This window comes from Globicephala melas, chromosome 4 (genome assembly GCF_963455315.2).
Source record: "Globicephala melas chromosome 4, mGloMel1.2, whole genome shotgun sequence".
NCBI lineage: Eukaryota > Metazoa > Chordata > Mammalia > Artiodactyla > Delphinidae > Globicephala > Globicephala melas.
This window is the reverse complement of record NC_083317.1, coordinates 61534863-61553467: the sequence shown is the minus strand read 5'-3', so window position 1 is coordinate 61553467 and position 18605 is coordinate 61534863. Positions and strand designations below refer to the sequence as shown.

General features: G+C 42.6%; 1 protein-coding gene across 1 annotated transcript in view; it reads right to left on the bottom strand.

Annotated features, from left to right (window-relative positions):
• Positions 1-18605, bottom strand: part of GAP43 (growth associated protein 43) — a 92973-nt gene that overhangs the window by 42712 nt on the left and 31656 nt on the right. The gene's annotated exons all lie outside the window — the stretch shown is intronic.

Genomic DNA, 18605 nt, shown 5'->3' with positions numbered 1-18605 from the left:
ACAACTCAAGTCCACCCAGCCTAGGTTTTCATCAGTGACCTCTGAAAGATATTGGTTTTCCAGGGTTTCTGAGAGGGTCCCTGTGAAAAACTTATGATTTAAAAAAATATTGTGGAAAAGCCTATTTGTTTCCCCAAGATTTCAGGTCTCATCAGGAAACCAGTAGGTTCGGGGCAAAGAATATGGTTCAGGTTTAAACAGCAAATTCCATCAGGGTCTTGTGCAAAATGCAGATGAGTTCCAGGGCTTTGAGGGGTTTGTTCAGGATGTGACAAGTCAGAATGCTGGTCACAAAATGACGTCTGCTTTCCTCTGTGTGTGGTCCAACATCAGTAATGAACATACCAGGCCTTCAAAATTTGAATTCAGGAAATGGTCATTATTCTTGAGTTTTAAAAAAAGAGTGGAAAACACTGCTTCCGCTTTCGAAAGAGTGGCATATATTCACTAAATCACAATTTCTTATTCCCAAAGCAATTTAAACTTAAAATTAGTTTTATATTATCATCAACAGAGCCATCCTAGCACTGAAGGCAAGAGACTAGAATACAAAATTTTTACCATTTGATCATGTTACAACGTAACATAGGCTGCAAATAACTTTTTTCCACATGGAAATTAAATCACAGGATAGGAATAGAAGGTATAGTCATGAAAAGAAATGCCTAGGCAAGTACTCAGAATTCTATATAGCTCCGTTGCCCACTATGGTGCCCCAGTGTGGTCACTTATAGTCCCCATATAGCCATTATATTAGTTTCAGGTATACAACACAGCAATTCAACATTTGTATATATTGCAACAATAAGTCTGGTTAACTTCTGAGAACGCTGTCTTAGCAATAGGGAAATACAGCAGTGAACAATGCAGCAAAAGACCAATAATTAAAGAATGCTTCTCATGTACCGAGTCCTCTGCTTGGCCCCAGTCTCGACCTTGGCCTGACCTTGGCTTTTGCTCCAGTTTAGGATGCAAATCACAGCAGGCCAACACAAGGCATGCTTTCCACCTGTCATACAAGCTCTGCCCGAGGGACCCAGATCCTGTTCATCATGATGTAGACCTGTCTGACATTCTTTGGACAAGCATATGGGCCTGTATTGCTTAGGTCCATCAACATGCTAGTGAGTATACAAAGGTATTTTTGAAAATAAGCTGCATGTGAGAGTAAAAGCAGGATTAATAAATTTCCAGTAAAACTCAAGGCAAGTTTCTCTTCTTCCTCAGTTAATGGTGTATGTATCCATACAAAAAGTGAAGGAGTGCATGAAAGCACTTTGGAAGGGCCCATTCTGCTGCCTCTTCCCGGTGCCATGCTGCCACACTGCTCAGTGCTCTGATGCACTACCACCTTCCCGCTCTCCTACTGCTCTCGATGACTCCTACTGGGATGCACACAACATGATCTGGGGCACGGGAGCAGCTGTCCCTGCCAGGAGCTCTCTGCTCAGAGATGGCAGCATAACCCTCTTAAATTAATAGTTGTGAATGGAGCATGCAGCCAAGATGTTGTTAATTTATCTTACTCTATCTTGCATTTTCTGAATGAGGCACCATCTTACATGATAGGACATCTGTACTTGGGCCTTGATGCGCAGTGGTTCTTTAATACAAATACTGCTCCTTGTGAAGGTAAATAGAACAATTCTTTCAGAGTAGGCAAGTGGACAGAAAAAACCCTCTGGTGACTCAAGAAAGCTACATCACCCTTTTCTCTTTAAGAACACAGAGAAAAGGAGATGAAACTTAAAACGCTAGAAAACATAAAAAGAAGGAAGCCAAGAGTCTGAATGACATAAAGAAGATACTTTACAAGGATAAAGGAAGAGCCCCTCTAAGTTCTTTACACCTCCAACTCCAATCTCTCTCTCTCTCTCTCTCTCTCACTCGCTCGCTCTCGCTCTCGCTCTCTCAATTTCTCAGATCATCTGTCACTGTAACTTTCCACGTGATCAGGACTTAAGCTTCTGTGCACCACCTCTATGTTGAAATGACTATTTAGAAAGGCTCAGACTAGACTTGGGTGCCAAGATTGTGGGATCAGTCTCACCTGAAAAATCCGAGAGTATAAGGGACACAAGACAGAAAGGTGTGGGCAGGAAGGGAGAGAATGTGAAAAACCATAGTTAGGAGAGAAGTGAGACAATCCTGCAAGAACTGGGTACCCAAGTAGGTGGTCAAAGTACCCCCACAGGCATGCAGCTTCTCCAGGAGGAATTGCTGGGCCACTTAATATTATTAGAGATTTAGGGGAACTGGATTTTAGAAATTGGTTGGAAATAGACAACTAATATAAATTGTAAAGATAGAGGGAAAGAGACAGAGACAAAGAGGGAAGGGGACGAGAAGGGAAGAGAAGGAAGGAAGGGGAGAAGGGGAGTGGGAAGGAAGGGAAGGGAGGGAGGAAACCAGCCTAAGATGAGATGATTGAACAGAGGTATCCAGAAATAAGAATATTTTAAGTTAAAACTGGGTCTTAGGCCAGACGATTCTGGATGTGTCTGTGTGTGTCTTTCTTTTGAACCTGTAATTAATTCCATAAATATGGCTTAAACTATAGGTTATTTTCTGGTAAAATTCCTTTCACAGTGCTAGAGGTAATTGCATTGGGAGTGTATTTTGCTGAGAGAGGTGACAATAATAAAGAGAACATTTCCCAAGACTGGCTGTGGGGGAACCCCAAGATGTTAGGCTACATAGACCTTTTCCCAACTGGAAATAGAAGAGCTTGCCTAAAACAAAAAGCATGTGAGCCCAGAGAAACTGGAGATTACTCACTACATTCAGCACAACCCTTTCAGCTTCTAAAAGGGAAAAACTGTGCCCTGAAAAGTTGTCACTTGTTTCACTTGATAGCGTGAGTGAATCAGTCAGTGGCCCCATTTGTATTTGAACTCAGGTCTTCTCCCCTCCCACCCAACCCCAAGTCCAATTTTATTGCATCCGTGACCCAGAACAACTTAGTCTTTCTTGTAGCCGATTGTGCGTAAAGCATCATGTCAACATCCTGATTCATCTATTCATTTAGCAATACTGAGTGCCTATGCTGGTACCACAGACACACTAGGGAGCAGACAGAGACTGTATCTATCCACACAGGACTCTTTTTAAAATACACTTAAAAAAAATAAGCTCATAGTATTTAACAATCAATAATTTCCCAGGAATTCAAGGAGACACCCGACATTACACCTGTCTATAAAGCAAGGCCAATAGTCTAAATATGTCAGTTAGAGATGGACGAAGTCCAGAAAAAAGAGGATCCTGGTACTTAATGGCTAAAAAGAGTTAGTTCATAGTCTCATAAAAATAGATTTATTTTTTAAACTCAGTGTTGCCACAAACAAGCTTTGTGCTGAGCTCTGATAAAATTCTTTCATTTTTACATGGAATTGTTGCTATCCATGAATTAACTAATGTGGACATGCCAATGCACTTCCTTACGTGTAGGAAGAGGATCATTATTAGTTGCCATACTTTTTTTTTCCAGGAATCTTCATTGCTATAGTTTAGAATTTTTACTGATTAATTCGTTCAGGAACTCTGTAATTTATGAAGTCTTAAAGGAAACAAAGTATGGGAAATGTTAACTGTTCAACCAAGGCTAAAACCTTGGATGAATATTGGTTTGAAGAAGATGAAAGGTGCCATTCTACTAAGTTGCTGGGATCTGGTCAAATTTTAAAGTCCATTAGGTGAAAGGGCAATACTTTTCATCAACATTTAAGAATCACAGATAAGAAAGCCAAATGTAAGAAGTACTATTTCATACCCAACATTGTTGCTCTGGTTAATAGTTTCCTTTTCCTCTTGGGGGAGGAGAGAGTGAACAAATTAGGATTCAGTCTAAGATGTCCAAAATTTGCATTTATTATGTTCCAAAAGAGCTTTGGGCAAAAAAATCTATAAATGCCTAACTTTCAGGACTTAAAATAGCATCATCCATTCATCTGGGACACTTCAATTCATTTAACTATTTCTAATTATCATAGGAATACTTCAACCTTCCAAGCACAGAAAAATGTGGCCCTGAATCTACTTCTGCTAGCTCTAAACACTACGATGATAATACTTCAAATTTTCTCTGAAACAGGATTGAATTTTAAATGCTTTTAAAAATCATTAGTGTGCACCAGTTCTTCTTTCTAAGAACATCTTTAGTAAACCAAAATATTTTCAATTTGATTGAGCAAAAGATATTTCCGAGAAGCAAAATTGAAAGGCCAGGGATATCAGAACCAGAATAAAGTGTGGATGGATATGTACGAATCTAACAAATACCTACTTATGGCTCACTCTAGTTTTTATTAATAATTTAGTGAGGTGAAATTCACATAAGAAAATTTCACTCTATTTTTCAGCTTAGTTGGCTTTGAGCACAGTTGAAAGCATATACTTTAGGAGAAATGTCCAAGAATTAAAGAAGCTCCCAGTGGAGCTTCTGTACCTGCTTTGAATCTAGTCAAAGATCAGAAGTCCAGAGAACTGCCCCTTATGGAGGAGCCAAAGGAGGATGCGCAAACCTTCTCCAGTTCTGTAGAGGAAGTGTCTTCAGGTTTCTGGGCAGTTCTAGGGAAGAAGGTGTCATTTAAAAGATGAATAGGCACAGCTGGGATACAGGGGTCCCTTAACACTCAATGTGGTTTGAAAATCCAACTAACAGTGTGAGGGGATGGGGGGCAGGATGCAAGTAGGTATAATGAAACAGTTGTGCATTTGCCAGCAATGGCCACCATTTTTTAAACTCTGATTTTCAGTCCAGTGAAGAGTCTTCTTTTAGTTCCTGGGCAGGTGGGAGCACTGACATATGACAACTGAGCAATTCTCCAGGGGAACGTGAGACATCAAGAGTGACTTTGCAAATCCTGGCACAGTGGTAGCGAGGGGATTCTCTTTTCCCCTTCAGATGAAGTGTGCAGCATAACGCTGCAGCTCCACAGTCCTAATTAAGCGGGCAAGAAATGCTCATTGATTGGCTGACTATATAGAAAACCAAATATCCCACACTGGAAACTGGAATAGTAATGTGAACTTTTCAGAAAATAGCTGGTGATCAAAAGATGGGTCTTCAGCTCACTTTCATATATTATTTATTTAACATGTACAGCCCAGCTACTTCCTAAAGAATATGAAGTGGCATATTCAACCCAGTATAAAGTACTACTGGCGGAGAACTCAGTTTCCATTCAAAAGACTTATCTTTTATTTTATTTTGTATATGTAGAACTCTAGCTGTCCCACAAAGATGGAGATGAGGCAAAGAGCATATTATCATTGGCACCTTCTAACAGACAGAAGTCAGCAAATGAAACACTTTGTCTATTTCATTCATAGAATGAATTCATAGCTGAATCTCCAATTTCTAGAATGGTGTCTGGCATATAGCAGATGCTCAATTAATATTTGTTGAATGAATCCAAAATTTGAACCTCTCAATTAGTGCCATTTCAGAAAGATGATGATAGGCAAATTAATATGGGATTCCATTTTGTCAACTTTTAATACCCTTCATTTCCCAGTGATGGACTTCAAGAGCATCTGTCTAAGACAGGTATATGTTTCCCCAACACCTAACTGAGGAACTGACTTCATGCAGTGAGGTTGAACAAAGAAGCCAATTATGGAAATAAAGGTACAGGAGTCAGACAAGGAGAGAAGGCACAAAATGACATTGATAATAATAATTTTAAAAGCACTTGGAAGTAAATCTAAGATATAAAAACTGACATTCATTTTCTCCATGCGTTGTCTGGAATCATAGCAATCAAATTATTTTTCTAATATATATCTCTGCTTCTTCATAAGTTAAAGAGGTGAAAATATTCATAGAGGATTGTTGGAGACTCTCTCCTTCCCTCTGTTTAGAGTTGATCTGTATAATGAGCCCCATGTCCTAAGGTTGTAGGCTGGAGATGACTAGTCCCTTAGATATTCAAGGAAGGAAGCCCCTCTTCCTCAGATGGGGGCTGGGGAGATGCACATACTTATGAGATGAGGCACATACTTATGCTGGTCTATCTCTCAGGACTCATGCTAGACAGAATAATTTGACTAAACTCTTTCAGAAAAGCTTTAGGTATGGCAAACAGAGATATAAGTCACCTAACTGAACAAAGGGTCAAAGTCAGTGATGCCTAAGCAAGTATCTGCTGAGAGTCAACTCTGAAAGGAAGGGGCTCGACCGTTGAGCAGCAAAAGCAGACCCCCCGATGAGAGTTGCTGATTGTAGTTCACTACCTCTGCTAGTGTTCACTACGGTTACTAGTGTTCACTACCTCAACAAGTCGTTCACTACCTCTTAAGTGGCACACTGGAAGGAGGGAGAGGTGGACAAGGTGAGGGGATAGTAAACCTTGCTCTGGGAGAGGTCTCGGTGCCTACAGTGGCCACTGAGCTGGGAACAAGATAGAGGGACTCCCTATCAGGCTGCTGAAGAGGCTGGACTCACACACCAGACTATGAGAGGGACTGTGAGGCTTTTGCTAACAACTGGGGAAAGACAAGAGAATAGCAGGCAGCCAGTACACCTGGGAAAAGATAGAAAAGCCGCCTAACCAGCAGACGGCCCATTGTACCACCATCACAGGTGAATTCCACCCAGTTGAGCATTCCCGAGAGCTGCTGGAGAAGGTGCTCAGAGCCAACCAGCAGGAAGAGAAGGCCCAGGTAACTCTGCCAAAAACTGCCTTCCTTTCAGGTATGATGCCACAAAATGTCTCTGGTTGGATGTTCAGGAATATAAAACATGATGAGATAAATATTTAATTAAATTGCCATTTCTTCCTGCTCTACTGAATAGTGATTATTGATTTATTTTTTCTTAATTAAACCTTTTTCATTATGAAATGTAATTTATTACATTCTAAGTCAGCAGTACCTGATACATTTTGTTCAGTGAACAAGTGAGTGAGAGAGACATTCCTCATCCGCTCTACTATATGCCTTTCTCCAAATATTGTCACTGTTGGTCTGTTTATCTTGTTTTTCCTTCTCTGTGCTTATATTCTCCTGACTTATATTTGTATTTCATTTTTAACTGACTCTTCCCCTGGACTATAAACTCTCTGGAAGCAGGACCTTGTCAGTTTTGTACAATCCTCAAAGCCTTGGTGGCTAAAACAGTGCTGGCACATGGCTGATGCTCCAGAAATATTTATTTGGAGCTGTTGTTAAGTAACTATGTGCCGTGTTATGTTAGTGATCAGAGAGCACGTAAATGGGCAGTACACAGCCAACTGGCTGGGTATCAGTGCTTCTCTCTGGGAAACTAATGCTCTGGGCCTTCGTCAAACTGTTCTCCAGCAGCCATATCCCTCTCTCTTAATTTTTTTTTTTTTTTTTTTTGCGGTACGCGGGCGTCTTACTGTTGTGGCCTCTCCCGTTACGGAGCACAGGCTCCGGACGCGCAGGCTCAGCGGCCATGGCTCACGGGCCCAGCCTCTCCGCGGCACGTGGGATCTTCCCGGACCGGGGCACGAACCCGTGTCCCCTGCATCGGCAGGCAGACTCTCAACCACTGCGCCACCAGGGAAGCCCCCGCCTCTTTCTTTTATAATGAGTATACCACATATAAGTTAGTATTTCAGTTCAGTTCTCATCATAACCATGTGAGGAACACATCACTGTGCCTGTTTTATAATCGAGATAAATTAGGAAACAGAAAGGAGCTCAGTGTGATCCAGCTTCTAAAGACCAGGCCTGCCCTCAAGCCCACTCCTTGTTTAGTGCTTTTTAAAATAGATTGTAGGAAGCCAATATTCCCTGGTGGGTAAGAACATGGGCTGTAGAGTTAGATATGTATAGGTTCAAATCACGGCTCTGCCACTTAATTACCAGCTCTTGACCTTGGGCAAGATAACTTCAGTTTCTTTACCTGTAAGATGGGGGAGTAACAGGGCTATCTCACTGGATTGTTGTGAGGATTATATGAGTTAATGTATATAAAGTACTTAGCACAGTCCCTGACATACTTTACGTGCTCAAAAAGGGACAGCTAATTTTCTCATCATAATCATTGTCATCATCACTCTCATCTCAGAGTAATTTCTACATTACCATTACTGAGTCCACGAGAACTTATTCATCCTCAGAGAGATACGCAAAAAACCATCTAAAGTATGCCACATACTCAATCTAGTTCTTCCCTATCCTTGGGAAGGGGGCAGATCTGTTTACATTGTCAAGGATAAATCCCACTCTTCTACCACCTAACACACACCAACCCTCTCTAATCTTATCCATGTCTAAACCTCTACCTGGTCCAGCAACTTGGTGATGGAAATTCACTTAGACTAGAAGTCTGTTCGTTCTCAAAATATATACCTTTTACCTGACATCCCTCATCCCACACAAAAAAATCTCATATAGCTACTATGTCATATTTCTATCTCACCATCTGGGTATATCCCTTCCACATTCAAGAAAACAACTGCCCTGCAGGTTCTGAGAGCTCCTCTATTTACACATCATTGGTAAAAGCTGTGGATGCAGATGCCAGATACTTTGTGGGGAATTAGCTTAGGAGCATGTGGCCCTGAGGAAAGAGGGACATCGAGATTTGGGATTTCCAGCTCTACCCAGTGTACCCCCATTGGCTAGTTAGTGAAGTCCCTCCGAGTGTCAGTGTACGTAATATGCAGGGGGGTACATAACATGTCATCAGAGCGCACGTCATCATGAAGCCTAGCTGATGGGAGCTGGAGAACTCGAGACGCCGTTTGCTTTAAAAAAAATGACAGTAACTTGAATTTTTATATTCCAGGTTATGAAGTACTTTCCACCTCATAAAAAAGTTCCTCGAGGAATTACAATGAAGTAGGCTGAGCAAGTGTGCTATCCCCTTTGTAAAAGGAAGAAACCAAATCCCGGATTGATGGAAGGCCCCACAAATGCTAGAACAGGTCTTAAACCTAGGCCTCCAATCTCCCTACATTTTAAGGCACCTAACAGAGAATTCAGTCTAAGAATTGAACACTAAACACTCAGAAAAAGAAAGAAGTGTCACCGAATATGTAGCAATCCTAATATCAGTACTGAGACTAGTTGAATTACTTTTTAATGAACAGAATTGGTCTGTATTTCTGATCTTATAACAGAGGCGGCTCCAGAGACTCTATATAGGAGGAATCAGGGGCAGGAACATGTTTGAAAAGGGGAACTAGGTGATTTTTCTTGAAATTGCACTGGCACAGCAAGCATATTTCTTTGTACAATATGCTTATATCTAGGAGGTGGGATGATTTTGCAGAGACATTGCTATCTGTCAACAATAGTTTGCAGATGCCTTAATGGTCTGTATCAATCACCAGGTAAGTGATTGCACGTTTAGAACAGTACCTGAGAAATCTAAAGAAAAAAAAGAGCAGGTATGTTTTCTTTCTGATTCTACAAGATATGTTGTTTTATTCTTCCATGCGTGGAAAAAACAATTGAATGTTTTTGGTGGAAAGAGGTGAGGATGTCAGGTAAATGGCGTACAGTTTCAAGAAAAATAGACTTATTTCCATTTTAACTGGATTTCGATCCCCAAGCTGTTGGATAGTTGAAGGGCAAATACACAAAACCCTAGAAAAATCTGTAAATCATACCTGAGTCTAAATTTGCTAATGTTGTTATTCTTGTCATTCTTCTTTTCTTGCCTCTCCCTTTGTTTTTGGCATCAAATTCTCTCTAAGTCATCGGGCACTGACATTCATTGATTACACGGTTTGGCATAACTTTTGGCTCAATTTGAGTTCAAATTCTGGTTCAGCCATGGCTCAAATGTGTGACCTGGAATAAATTTCTTTTTTTTTTTTTTTTAACATCTTTATTGGGGTATAATTGCTTTACAATGGTGTGTTAGTTTCTGCTTTACAACAAAGTGAATCAGTCATACATAAACATATGTTCCCATATGTCTTCCTAAATTTCTTAATTTCTTTACAATTCAGCTTCTTCATCCCTCATACTGGGATACTAATACTTACTGTGCAGAATTTCTTGAGGATGAAAGAAAATAGTATTTTAAAAATGCCTGGTATTTAAGAACTCAACAAATAATTGACTAGAAGAAGACAATACAAGTGAAGTGAAAATTGCTGCTTTCTGGAGACTAGGGATTGGGTGCATTATTTGATAAATATTTTATGGTTTTCTATCTCTGATAGCTTATGGAGGAATTTTTCAGGACTATGCATATTTCATAAAAATAATAAATGATCTCCTAAAAAAAACCTCTTTAAAGGTACTATAAAATACCCTCAGATCCTTGCAGAAAATAATTCTAATAATAAATTGAAAAATTATATAGTACTATGTGCCAACTACTCTTCTAAGCACTTTATTATATGCTTTATATATATACACACACACATAGATTTATTAAATTTAATTCTAGTGAAGCTATGCAATGGGTACTATTATTTTACAGGTGAAGGGACTTAGGCACAGGGACATTAAATAACTAAATCACACAGCTAGTAAGTAGCAGAGCCAGGATTTGAACTCAGGTTGCACGTGAGGTAAGATGACCTTAGGAAGACAGGGCTGGTCTACTCTCTGTAGACATTTTCTCCAGGCTCCCAGGCAGGGTGAAAAGTGGAGTGCAGGCTGGGAGAATCCAGAGCATGACTTTGTCACTGCCAGTGCCTGCCAAGGCTGAGCTAGTTACCAGTGTCTAAAAGACAGCTTCAGAGCTGTCACCCCAATTTCATCTTCCCCTGTCAAAATCTCTTTACAGTAGAAAAGTACAAATACATTTTCAAAGCAGGGACTGTGGTATCATGACCTCATCACCCAGGCGATGCTGTGACTCATTTTCCTTGTGAAGATCTTGACAGGGAAGATTCACACTTGAGACGTTGAGAACAGCCTAGAGACCAGGTTTGCTATTAATTCTGAAAGCAGGAGCAAGAAAATATAAGACAGCAGAGAAAGCAATACTGGGGGAAGTGTGGGGGGAGGGCTTCAGGTCAGGAATCATGACTATCTAATTAAATGAGAAAAGCAGATGAATAAACTGGAGTCACTCTTATGCTTATCAGAGGGAAGGGGCTGAGCAGGTGGTAAAGATTTATTCCCGAGGCTGAGGATTTAAATCCAGCCAGAGTTCCTGAATTAAACACTGCCTTTTTCTTAAACCAAGTATTCCTGTTACTTGACTCACAATTGTACTGAGGCAGATAGGGAAATCTATCTAGAACTGTTCCATGGACGTCATACTTGTTGCTCTGACTATATTCTCAAAAAATATCATACTGGGCTTCCCTGGTGGCGCAGTGGTTGAGAGTCCGCCTGCCGATGCAGGGGACACGGGTTCGTGCCCCGGTGCGGGAAGATCCCACATGCCGCGGAGCGGCTGGGCCGGTGAGCCATGGCCTCTGCGCCTGCGCGTCCGGAGCCTGTGCTCCGCAACGGGAGAGGCCACAGCAGTGAGAGGCCCGCGTACCGCAAAAAAAAAAAAAAGAAAAAAAAAAAAGAAAAAAATCATACTATTTATGCCACACAGCTCCTTGCAGGAGTTTAGTGACGGTGTTCATCATGGCACAAAGAACCGGCTTTGTGGTTCTGCAGGGGGAAAACACTGCACCCCTTGAAGCCATCAAAGAGAGAAAATTCCCTCTTATCTGTTTTTGAAACTAGGTAAGCAAATTCTCCAACTTCTGGATTAATCCAGATGAACTTACCTTCCAAGGATTTATGATAACCTGATCTTTGAGCCAGAACAATTAGGCTGGGTAATTGGGTAAAATTAAGGAGGTATTAAGTCTGATTCTGAGGTCTTAAAGTCAATGAAAATTCCTTTCCTTTCTTCTTGATGCAGAGACAACTATGAGAGGCGCCATAACCCTCTACGACCCAAAGAGCCGCACAGAACACCAAGTTCGTGCCCGGCACTGTGAAACTCCAACGGGGGGCTTTACAGACGTGTAGTAACATGGGGAAGCCCTGTCCTGAACTCCAGAGTTCCAGGAAGGTAGGATGATGCAACCACTCTTCCCACAATTCTGATTTACTGATCGGAAATCAATGATACTCCTACGTCAGCTCAGGACTAGACCCAAGACTAAGATTAAAGATTCCCAGGGCTATTCAGTAGCTATCTCTCCCTTTGGTTGGGCCAACTTGATGGCTCTAGGTTAGAATAATTCCCTAGCTTCTCCCAAAGCTGAAGTCATAGCAAAAGTCATATCAAACCCTGGTACCTGCCTGGTACCTCTGCAGCCTCTAGTAAGTGGGTGCACATCAGCCTGGCTGTGCAGCCCAGAAACATACAAGAGAAGGTTTAAATCACTGGAGAATCAAGGTAATAACGGCATAGCTGGTGGCAGCAGCGGAGTGGGTGTACAGGAAAGACATAGACAAAGATTCTCCTTTTACCAAATGTCTGAAATTCCACCTTGGAACATTATTCCCTTATTTTAAGGTTTAAAACAGACACTGAAAGCTAACACTATAGAAGCTCTCTTAATTGGTCTGTCTTCCACTCTATGCTACATAATTGTATGAGACTAAGCTAAAATAGAGTTATGGTTTCATCATAATGTGGTCTCCCCCTCCCCCTAAAAAAATCTTTAAATATTTCCACTGTTTAGCAAGCTAAGAATATACGCATTGCTTCAGCATTTGAGAAATTCATGGAATGGACCCAGGCTGCCCTTCCTGCTTCTCTCATGAGCACACCCGTTACTTTAGCTAAGTAGATCTGCACACTGAACACACTCCTCACTCCAAAAGTCTGTGACCTCACTTACAATTTGGCCCTCCACAGACATCTTTCCTTCTTGCATTTCTGCTGAAACCCCACACACCCTTCATCACTCTGTTTATGAAAGTAGGTAAGCAAATTCTTACCAATCCTTACCTCGTTGGCTGGAGAGTTTTCTTGCATCCTCCTAAACGGGCAGTCCAGAGATCAGCAAACTGTTTTTGCAAACGGCCAGGTAGTAAATATTTTTGGCTTTCTGAGCCATAAGGTTTCGGTCACAACCACTCAAGTCTGTCACTGTGGCAAAAATAAGCTATAGCTGCTACCTAAATGAATGAGCATGGCTGTGTTCCAATAAAACTTTATTTATGGACAGTGAAATTTAAATTTTACATAATTGTAAGGGATCATGAAATATCATTACTCTTGATTTTTTGTCAGCCATTAAAAAATGTAAAAGCCATTCTTAGCCTGAAGGGGTACTTTGCCAATTTCTGGGGCAGGGTTTACCTTTATGTTAAACTCCTCAGGCGGCTCACTAAAAACTGCTTTTCACTCCTTGAGTTGTGACTTTTTTGCATTGTAGTAATGGATGTACTTATTCTTCAAACTTTCCATTACTCTGTAAACTCTCTGAGGACAGGAATATTGTCATCTTAATAGAGGCTGTGATATTGTGATTTATAATAAAATAATATATTGATCTTCATCCCTATTTTTGACACAGAGCCCTTAAAGCCCTTGGAATTTCCTTTAATGAGAGCAATAAAAGTGTCTTTTGTTATATTAATGAGGTGACTGGGTGGGAAAACCAACCATGTGATTAGAGTATTGGAACTTTCAGTCCCACCCTCTGACCTCCTGGGAGAAGAGAAGGGCTGGATGTTGAATCAATAACCAATGGCCAGTGGTTTCATCAATCATGCCTGTGTAATGAAGCCTCCATACAAAACCCAAAACAGGGTTTGGAGAGCTTCCAGGTTGGTGAACATGTGGAGATTTGGGGAGAAAGGCACGCTCAGAGCGTGGAAGCTCCTCACCCTTTCCCCATACCTTGCCCTAAGCATCTCTTCCATCTGGCTGTTCTTTAGTTATATCCTGTTATAATAAGCCAGTGAACTAGTGAGTAAATGGGCTTCCTGAGTCCTGTGAGCCACTCTAGCAAATTAATCAAATCCAAGGAGGGGGTCATGGGAACCTCTGATTTATAGCCAGTCTATCAGAGGTACAGGTAATAACGTGGATTTGCAATTGGCATCCTGAATTGGAGGGGGTCGTTGGAACCTCCAATTTGTAGCCAATCAGTTAGAAGCACAGGGAGCAACCAGGGCTTGTGACTGGTGTCTGAAGTGGAGAGTGTCTTGCGAGACTGAGCACTTCACTAGTGGAATCTGCTATCTCTGGGTAGATTGTGGTGGAATTGAGTTGAATTGTAGGACACCCAGCTGGTGCCTGGAGAATGGCTGATGGTGTGGGACACCTCCCCACCACCCCGCCACGTTGGATTTGGGTTCAGGACCATAATTTTAGAGGCTAACATTTATTGATCACTTTGCTAAGGCACGGAGCTAAATGTTTTGCGTGGAGAATCTCATAACAAACGCATGAGGTAGGTATTATGATTGTTATAATGTATAAGTGGTATTATTATTTTTACAGGTGATAAAACGAATACTTGGGGAGGTTCCATATTTAATAAGTGTAGAGCTATGATTTAATTATTTAGGCAGTCAGAGCCCAGAGCTCACCTTCTCTATCACTCTACAGACTCCCTACCCCTGTTTCACACAGTAAGGGCTTAGTAAAAGTCTGGTGAATGTGTGTTATATTTTGGATTAAATTGTTTCTCTCCTGAGAACAGCTGAAGCTGATAGTAAGAAAGAGTGAAAAAAAGCTCACAGAGCAACTTAAAGAGCCACGGCAGAGCACCTCGGAGGCAGGCAAGCATCAGAGAAGTGAGAAGTGGGTGCCACTGAAGCTTGCCTGCCTTCGAAGGGTCTTGCCCTGTCGTTGCTCAGCTGTTTGCTCAACTCAGAGTGTGCACAGAGGCATTCAGACCTGAATCCCGGTATCACACGCAGCTGGAGAAGAAGTGCAGGACAGAAGCAACCCGTGGGGAAATGCACCCAGACCTGCTGAGCCCCAGGGGCCGGGCCATAGTTTTCAGCATGTAGCACGCCAGCTGCATTCCCAGAAGGAGAGAAATGAGCTGCAGCTGGGAGGCCACTTGTGCGAGAGAAAAAAAAAAAAGACTTTTTTAACCATCAGATTTGAGCAAGTTGCTTATGTGTGAAAGGTTTTGTTGGAAGCAAGTTAAATGGTGCTAAGTCACTAGACAAAAGATCACACCCTCCGGCTCAAGATGCCTGTCTCTAGGGACTGTTTCTAACAGTCTCAGGTCTGGGTGAGGACAAAGCAGTGAAAGACATCCAGATTAGCTGAGGGAGCACAGTGACCTGGTAACACGAAAAACAAGGGCTCCTGAAATCCCCAGGGCTGTTCTATCAGTGAGAAAGGAAAGGCAAGGAGGAAAGGTGCTGGCCACAGTTTTGCAGCTCAACACTTATGGAGTGGCTGCAACCGTACCTCCAAGAGCTGGACAGCAATGCGCTCTCACCCTGCCCCAGATCGTCAGGATCTGCATTTTCACAAATCTTTTGCACATCACAGTGTGAAATGTACTGGCCTGCCATGCTCAGACTAAACACACCTGTCCTGGAAGATCCACAGTTCCTTTTGAATATCTCTTCAAAAGAAAGTATGATTTCAGGGGCTTCCCTGGTGGCGCAGTGGTTGAGAGTCCGCCTGCCGATGCAGGGGATGCAGGTTCGTGCCCCGGTCCGGGAAGATCCCACATGCCGCGGAGCGGCTGGGCCCGTGAGCCATGGCTGCTGAGCCTGCGCGTCCAGAGCCTGTGCTCCACAACAGGAGAGGCCACGACAGTGAGAGGCCCGCATCCCGGAAAAAAAAAAAAAAAGAAGAAAGAAAGTATGATTTCAGAGGTGCCTGTATTATGAAATTCAGAGAAATAAGAAGCAGCAGGTAAACTAGCCAAAGCCCTGAATTTGCAATCAGGAGACTAGGGTTGTAAATCCAACAGGTCCTATCCCAACTGCAACCTCATGGAAGTCTTTTCGCTTCTCTGGGCCTCAGTTTCTGTGTCTGTACACTAAGGGAGTTGACTAGGAGATTCAAGACTCAGACATTCAAAGTATCAAAGTCCTAATTTTGTGCAAATGTATATATGTTCCATTTTTCTATTTCCCTAAATAAAGAAAGCATCAAAGCTGACTGTGACCTAATCCTACTCCTGTATGGACAGCGTCTCTCCCATACACTTTAACCTCTACTGTCACTTACCTTTAAAAATTAGTTATATAGTACATTGCACATATCATGAGACTAAGATCTTTCTCAAATGTGCCAGTCCCCAGAAAGAATCACCAAAGTGAGTGAGCACAGAATTTGTCTGCTGGCCAGAATCCTATACACCAAGACTCTTGATTCTGCATAGTTCAAAATGCCTTTACTTGTATGCTCTGCAAACTAGCAAATGACCCACCTTATTAGGGAAGCAGACACCATCTTCCTTTAAGCACCTAATTCCAACCCTCTCAGGATGCACGAGCACGTCATTTATCAGTTAGCAAAAAGCTGTGCACCTTCCCCAAAGCCTTTGTATGAGAGAGCAAAGCCTTCTAAAGGAATGCCTTACTTGACATTTTTTAAAGCCAACTTGTCCGTCTGTATGGAAAATCTGAATAAAATCTACTGTCCTAGTTGGGGAGAAAAATAAAAACCAAGACTGCTAAAAATAAATAAATAAAATATGCAAATCACTCATCCCATGCCACAATTGGCTTCAACCTATTTAAACAAGAAAAAGAGGTCAGAACACAGGGAGAGAAAGCTCTAACTCCCATCAACTCCCTACCCTTATCGCTTGCAAACGGGGTGGGTCTTCCTTCCTCCGCATCTCCTCAGTTCTCCCAGGTCAAGATAGAGCCCATCCTGCCCAGGGTGCTAGGTCAACAAACAGAAATTTAGATAATTTTCGTGTCCTTGCAAATGATGCGTTTGACCAGAAACAGTGTAACCAGTCAGCCAATCTGGGCTCTATACTTACTTCTTTGTTCCTTATTCTTTATCCTATAAAAGCATCCTGCCTTCTGCCCCGTTTTGCAGGTGTTTGGGCCCTTGAGACCAGAGACTGCTGGCTTCGTGAAGTGTTGAATAAAGTTTGCTTGTATCACCTATACTGTCTTCTTTCATCATTTTTAAACAATGTTACTGAATGAACGGAAAATACATGCTGGTGCCATGTTTCCAGACTAAGAAAAAAAGCTCACCGCGGGGTAAATTTGGCCACACCTACACAAGTCATCTCACTTCCCATCTGCTCCATTTACCCTCCTTCCCCCCACGCCACCCAAAAGTAACTCATTTGCAATTGTCCGTGGAGCCTGTATTTCATCGTGAGAAATGGAAAGCTCAAATAAGGAAGCCTGCTTATCTTTTTTTTTTCAGTGATGAAGGATCATTGTCCCTGGCGCTGACCTTAGCTGATTTTCTCGCCTTTGTTGTACGCTAAAGACAAGGTATTCCTGTTTAGTTTCCAAAGGTCTTTTCCTGCCGATACATAGAAATCTTCCTGCCCGCTGCTCCGCGTCTCCCCACCGCCTGTCCTAGAGAAACAGGTGCCAACAGCCAGAGCAAAGCTAACGTGCTCCTTGTAGCCCCCAAGCAAGGGAAAACTGGGAGGGACAGGAGTGCGACTTGCAATTGACCCAGCTTTCTCTCCTCTGCCTTCCCACCCGCTGTGTAACCTTGAGGTGACAGGGGGCTCGGTTCCTGGAAGCCCTGCGGCTGTGCCGCTGCCGGTAAGAGGTGGTGACGCCCGCAGACTGACGAGAGCGAAGGAGGGAGCCCGCGAATCACGCCCCCGCCGCTGCTCTGCCGCCGACAGGCCTGGGGCGCCGGCTTATGCTTTTGTTGTCCGAGCCGCTGAAAGAAGCAATTATCTCTCAACGAGAGTTTGTGGATGTTCGTTAAGATAAAACAAAACTCCCCGTGTTCCGGGGGCGCAGGAATTCTCCCCTGAGGTTTGGATCGTCGCAGGAGGGGCTCCCAGGGCGGCTCTCGGGGCGGCGGGTCGGAGCCACGCCTTGCGGTCCCCAGGGTCCCAGCGGCCGGGCCACAGCCGCAGCCGGGGATGAGGGCGTAGGGAGGGGCTGACGGGCGAGACAAAGGGATGAGGTCACCCTAAAGAGAGGCCGGAGGGAACGCCTAAAGGAGGCAGAAAACGAGTCGCGAAGAGGGACTGTGGGACGGAAACTGGAGTCAAAATGCAGGGGGAGGGGCCGGGAGACAAAGGCCGAGCGGCTTGCGGAGGAGAGACCTAGCTGTCAGTCGTCAGCTGTCTGCGCTTGACAGAAACCGGGGAGACACGAATCAGAACCAGTGCTGCTTAGGGTAAATAAGAAAGTTTGCTTAAACCCTTTCCGCTGCTTCCCAGAATGCTGTGCCACAAGCTCCCACGATTTGTGTCAGTTCTGTGAATGAGATAGACAGATAGATAGATAGATAGATAGATAGATAGATAGATAGATAGATAATAGATGATAGATAGATGGTAAGATAGATAGATGATACATAGATATATAGATGATAGATGGATAGATGGATAATAGATGATAAGATAGATGATACATAGATATATAGATGATAGATGGATAGATAGATAGATAATAGATAGATGATAGATGATAAGATAGATGATACATAGATACATAGATGATAGATAGATGATACATAGATGATACGTAGATACATAGATGATAGATGGATGATAGACAGATAGGTGGTAGATAGATGGATAGGTAGATAGATGATACATAGATGATACGTAGATACATAG